Below are 6,000 nucleotides of genomic sequence, written 5' to 3'. Positions count from 1 at the left end.
GGCCCTCGCTCCCTGCGGGAACCGGCGCCCGCCCCGGGCTGGCCTGGGCGGGGCCGGCGCGCCCGGCTGCCCAGCTGCCCCGGGGCCGTGGTCCCCGCGGCGCCGAGGGCCCTGGGGGTGGTCCCGGGGCCCCGCACGGACGCCCCGCGGCCCCTCTGCGGGAGAGAGGCCTGCGAGATGCGCACTCCCGCAGGCCGGGAACACGCGGCTGGAGCGGAGTCTGCTGGGAAGACGCCCGCGCCGGGAGCGCCCCCACCTTCGTGCATCGCGGGCCTGGCGGTTCCCACCTCGGGGAACAACTGTGATCCCCTCGTCTCTCCTGCGAGACTGTAGACGCCTCGAGGGAAGCTGTGTCTGTCCGGATCCGTGGCAGCAGCCAGTCAGTGGACGGACGGACGGACGGACGGACGGATGAATGAATGAATGAATGAATGAATGAATGAATGAATGAATGAGAAACAGGGAGAGAAAGGCAAAGATGAAATGGGTTAAAGTCAGCCGTCAGTCCCTTAGCGGGGACGGTGGGGTGCTCCGGGGCCCTGACTGCCTCCGCAGCCGGCCTCCTCCGTGGGAGACGGAGGCTCAGGGAGCCGCCTCGCTCCCGTCCTTCCCCGGCTCGCTCCTGCTTGCCCAGGTTTGAGCTCAGAGGCGGCGTTCACATATGGGGAAATCACGAAATAAGGTCATTTCCCACTCGCCGGACCGCCTCAGTACTTGACCGTCTATCCCATTTCATCTGCCCGGCGCTGAGGCGGGCGTGTGCCCTAGAATAACACCGGAGGAGAGAAAATTAACATACTGTCGGTGAAACAGGGACCAGCCCCTTGCCGAGCAGCGAGCGGCTGCATGTGCTTCAGGATAGGAGCTGGGAGGCGAGGGACTGGTGGCTGCCTTGACAATGGCGTAGCATATAGATGGGGGGCCGGGGTGGACTAGAGGCCATCTGTGCACCTCCCAGAAATTGTCTGTAAATGGCAACCACTGATGTGTTTTCTGTCTCTACAGTTTTGCCTTTTCCAGAATGTCATGCCAATGGAATTGTATATTTTGTAGCCTTTTGAGCTAAGCTGCTTTCACTTAACATAAATCATTTGAGATTCATCCATTTTGTTGCGTTTGTCAGTAGTTTACTCCTTTTTATTGCTGAGTAATATTCCATTGTATGGATGTACCATGGCTTGTTTACCCATTCGCACTTGAACATTTGAGTCATTTCCAGTTTTGGTGATTATGCCAAGCCACTATAAACATTCATGCATGGTCTTTTGTGTGAACATATGTTTTCATCTCTTGGGAAAATAATACTTAGGAGGAGTACTGCTGGGTCATATGATAAGTATATGTTATTGAAGTGACTGTTTTCCAAAGAGACTGTACCATTTTACATTCCTGCCAGCAATATTCTAATTACTTTGCATCTTTGTCAGCACTCAGTATGTCAGATCTTATTTCAACCATTTTAATATGCGGGTAGTGGTCTGTTGTGGCTTTAATTTGCATTTCCCTAATGACTAATGTTGAACATTTTTTCATATACTTATTTGCCATCTGGATGTTTTCTCACTTATAAATTGTAGGAAATTTTTTGTAAATTCCTTGGGATTTTCTATGTGGACAATCATGTCATCTGCAAATAGGGACAGTTTTAGTTCTTCCTAACTGGTATGCCTTTTATTTCTTTTTCTTGCCTTATTACACTTGGTAGGTCCTCCATGGTGAACTCAAATAGGAGTGGCGAGAGCAGATGTCCTTATTACGATCTCAGGAGGAAAGCATTCAGTCTTGCACCACTAGGTATGATGCTAGCTAGACTCCTTTGTAGATACTGTGGCAGACAGCGTCTAAGATGGGCCTAATGACCCCTGCCTCTTGGTATTCATGCCCTTGTGTGCCCCGCACTTGACCTTGTGACTTTCTTCTAAGGAATGGAACATGTCAAAAGTAATGTAATCTCTCTTCTGAGGTTAGATTATGAAGAGATTGTAATTTCCACCTTGAGGTCCCACCTGTGCTCTCACTTACTTGCTCTGAGGGAATACAGATGCCATGTTGTGAGCTGCCCTATGGCAAGGGACTGAGGAAGCCAACACCAAGAAGAACTTAGGCACTAGTCCGATATTCTGTGAGGAAATGAATCCTGCCAACAACGTGAGTGAGCCTGGAAATAGATCTTCCCCCTGCCCCACACCACCATTCCAGTGAGCCCTCAGATGAGACGTAGCCTCAAACATAAGTTAGCTGACAAACGTAAGTTCAATCTCGTGAGAGGCCTTGATCCAGAGGCACCTAGCTAAGTCTTCAGTGGATTCCTGACCTCCAGAAACTGTGAGATAATAAATGTTTGATATTTATGTTTTGGGGTTACTTGTTACGCAGCAAATAGAACTAATACAGAGGCCCTTTATTAGACTGAGAAAGTTCTTTTTCATTCCAATTTGCTGAGAGGTGTTTTTTAAATAATGAATTGATGTTGAATTTTGCCAAATGCTTTTCTACACCTGTTGAGATGATCCTGTGATTTTTCTTTTTTTTTATCATATGATTTTTCTTAGTCTGTTGATATAGTGAATTATATTGATTGGATTTTAAATGTTCAACTAACCTTGCATTCCTGGGATAAAACCAATTTGGTTATGATATTCTATCATTTTGATACATTGTTGGCCTTGATTCATAACACTTTATTGAGTATTTTTGCATTAATGTTACTGAGATATATTGATCTATGGTTTTCTTGTGATGTATTTGTCTAGTTTTGGTATTAGGGTAATGAATGGGAAGTGTTTTCTTTAATATCTTCTGGAGACATTTATACTAAATTGGTATTATTTATTCCTTAAGTATCTGGTAGAATTTGCCAGTAAAGCAACCTGGGCTTGGAGTTTTCATTGTTGAAATATTTTAAATTACAAATTCTATTTCTTTAATAAAATATAGGACTATTCAGTATATTTGGTTCTTCTCGAATGAGCTTTGGTAGTTTGTGTCTTTTAAGGAATTTGCCTATTTTATCTAGATATTTGAATTTATGAGCACAAAGTTGTTCATATATAAAAATTATACATTATCATATTTTTAATGTTATTCATATGTAATATTACATTATCCTTTTTATGTCCTATAGGATATATAGTATTTCCTGTGTCATTCTTGATATTAGAAATTTTTTCCCTCTTTTTCGCTGATCAGTTTGACTAAGCTTATCAATTTTATTGATCTTTCAAAGAAACAGCTTTTGATTTAATTGATTTCATCTGTTTTTTCTGTTTTTCAATTTTGTTGATTTCATCTCTTTATTATTTTCTTCCTTCTGCTTGCTTTGTCTTTGCCTGCTTTTTCTAGTTTTTTTTAGATGGAAGCTTATGCCATTCATTTTAGATCTTTCTTCTTTTCTAATATAAGCCTTGAATGCCACAAAATTTCCTCTAAGCACCACTGTAAATGTATTCCAAAAATCTTTTTTTTTTTTTTTTTTTAATATATCTTTATTGATTTCAGAGAGAAGAAGGGAGAGGGAGAGAGAGAAATATCAATGATGAGAGTCACTGATCAGCTGCCTCCTGCAGGCCTCCCACTGGAGATCGAGCCCACAACCCGGGCATGTGCCCCGACCGGGAACTGAACCGTGATCTCCTGGATCTTTGGTCAATGCTCAACTGCTGAGCTACACTTGGCTAGGCCCAAAAATCTTGATGTGTCGTATTTTCATTTTCATTCAGCTTAAAATATTTATTTTTATTTTTATTTATTGATTTGTGTGTGAGAGACATCAATTTGTTGTTCCACTTATTTATGCATTCATTGGTTGCTTCTTGTAAGTGCCCTGACCAGGGGTAAAACCCTCAACCTTGGTGTATCAGGACAACATTCTAACCAACTGAGCTACCCAGCCAGGGCCAAAATATTTTCTAATTTCCCTTGAGACTTCCTATTTGACCTGTGGGTTATTTTGAAGCGTGTTTAATTTCCAACTACTTGGGGATTTTCCAGACATTTTTCTGTTACTGATTTCTAGTTTAATTCCATTGTTCACAGAGAAATCCCTTTGTATGATATAAATTCCTTGAAATGTGTTGAAGTTTGCTTCATGACCCAGAATATGGTATATGTTGGTGAATGTTTCTTTTTGACAATTGAAAAATTATTTTAAGATGAAATGGGAAAGTCAACATGAACTTCTCCAGAGCTACCTTGTCTGAAGTTCACACCAGGCCAATGTGAGTCTGGAAAATTAACTTTATGGTTCAGTACCCAAGGATCCTGGGGCTATGCCAAGCCCAGTGGTAGTTAAAGGAGGGAGAAGTGCACACCAGTTATTTACGCCAAGTAGGCAGTGAACCAGAAAGCTAGCGTGTCTTGCAGCTGCACCAGTTGTTTTGTTTGGAGGAAGTTGGATTAAAATATAAGAGAACAACTCTGAAAGGGAGACAGACAGTTGATGTCACCATTTAGTGCCCAAAAGAGAGGATACTATGGCCTCTGTACTGTCAAATCACAGCCGTCTTTTTAGTCGGCAGGACTGAACTTGGTTTTGATATCAAAGAATTATCACTCCTGTGCAGTATAGTTCTCGGGAAGCTGAAGATTGTGGGCTGTTTTTCTCAAGCAAGTGCAAAAGAACCGTGAAACATTATTATTTTCCACTTACAGTGATCTTAAAAAAATTTTTTTATTTGCAGCTCTCCATAATCAGAGAATACTTCCGTGTCCCTGGATAACACAAACAGTACTATGGTATTTTAATCATTTAAGAAAGCAATAGGCATTCAGTAGACTAACACATGGTGGGAGAAAGAGCCTGGGATTTGGAATCAGAAGACAGGATTTCTGCCTTTTTACTGGTGTTTGATCTTGTGCAAGATAATTACTATTGCCTGCACAACCACCACAGTGACTATTTAATTAGTGCTTACTTCGTGGCAGGCATTATGCAAAGGATATTTTATACAGGAGCCTCACCACAACCCTAGGAGAGGGGCGTCAGTGTTACCCTGAGGTTTCAGATGAGGAGAGCGTTAGGATGGGTGAGGGAGGGTTAGAGTGAGAGAGGGAGGGTTGGAGTGGGTGAGGGAGGGTTAGAGTGGGAGAGGGAGGGTTGGAGTGGGTGAGGGAGGGTTGGAGTGGGTCAGGGAGCGTTGGAGTGGGTGAGGGAGGGTTAGAGTGGGAGAGGGAGGGTTGGAGTGGGTGAGGGAGGGTTAGAGTGGGAGAGGGAGGGTTGGAGTGGGTGAGGGAGGGTTGGAGTGGGTCAGGGAGCGTTGGAGTGGGTGAGGGAGGGTTGGAGTGGGTGAGGGAGGGTTAGAGTGGGTGAGGGAGGGTTGGAGTGGGTGAGGGAGGGTTAGAGTGGGTGAGGGAGGGTTGGAGTGGGTGAGGGAGGGTTAGAGTGGGTGAGGGAGGGTTGGAGTGGGTCAGGGAGCGTTGGAGTGGGTGAGGGAGGGTTGGAGTGGGTGAGGGAGGGTTGGAGTGGGTGAGGGAGGGCTGGAGTGGGTGAGGGAGGGTTCGAATGGGTGAGCAAGGACACAGCGCTGGTGGGTGGTGAAGCGGGGCCTGGGACCCTGGCAGTCTGACTCCAGAACCTTTGCTCCCACCCATTTTGCTAATCCTACCAGACACAGGGCTGGTTGTCAGGCTGTTTGAGTTACAAGGTTAGGACATTGGGAGTTGGCCTAAAATACTTATAATGCACAAGGCAGTGCCCTCCTTTTTAAGCTGCCGGGAGGATGAGCCTTGGCCTTACGCTCCCTCCCCACAGGCTCAGTGCCTTCATCTGTGCGCAGCCTGACTCTCCGGGAACAGTTCTCCACGAGGCTGGCTCCTCAGGAGCGCTGAACTCAGGGGCGAGGCTTGAAGCTCCCCCCCAATTATGTTTCCTGTAAGGAAAAGAGTTGCGTCACTGTGATTTTAAAACGACACTATAAAACTGCTTTAGGAAATACTTGAATTTACTTTCCCTGCTTTAAGTGGATTTGGAAAGGAAATAGTTTCCAGGGCACATACAGAAAA

The sequence above is a fragment of the Miniopterus natalensis genome, chromosome 1 (genome assembly GCF_054644295.1).
Source record: "Miniopterus natalensis isolate mMinNat1 chromosome 1, mMinNat1.hap1, whole genome shotgun sequence".
Classification (NCBI taxonomy): domain Eukaryota; kingdom Metazoa; phylum Chordata; class Mammalia; order Chiroptera; family Miniopteridae; genus Miniopterus; species Miniopterus natalensis.
Note: the sequence above shows the minus strand (reverse complement) of the source record.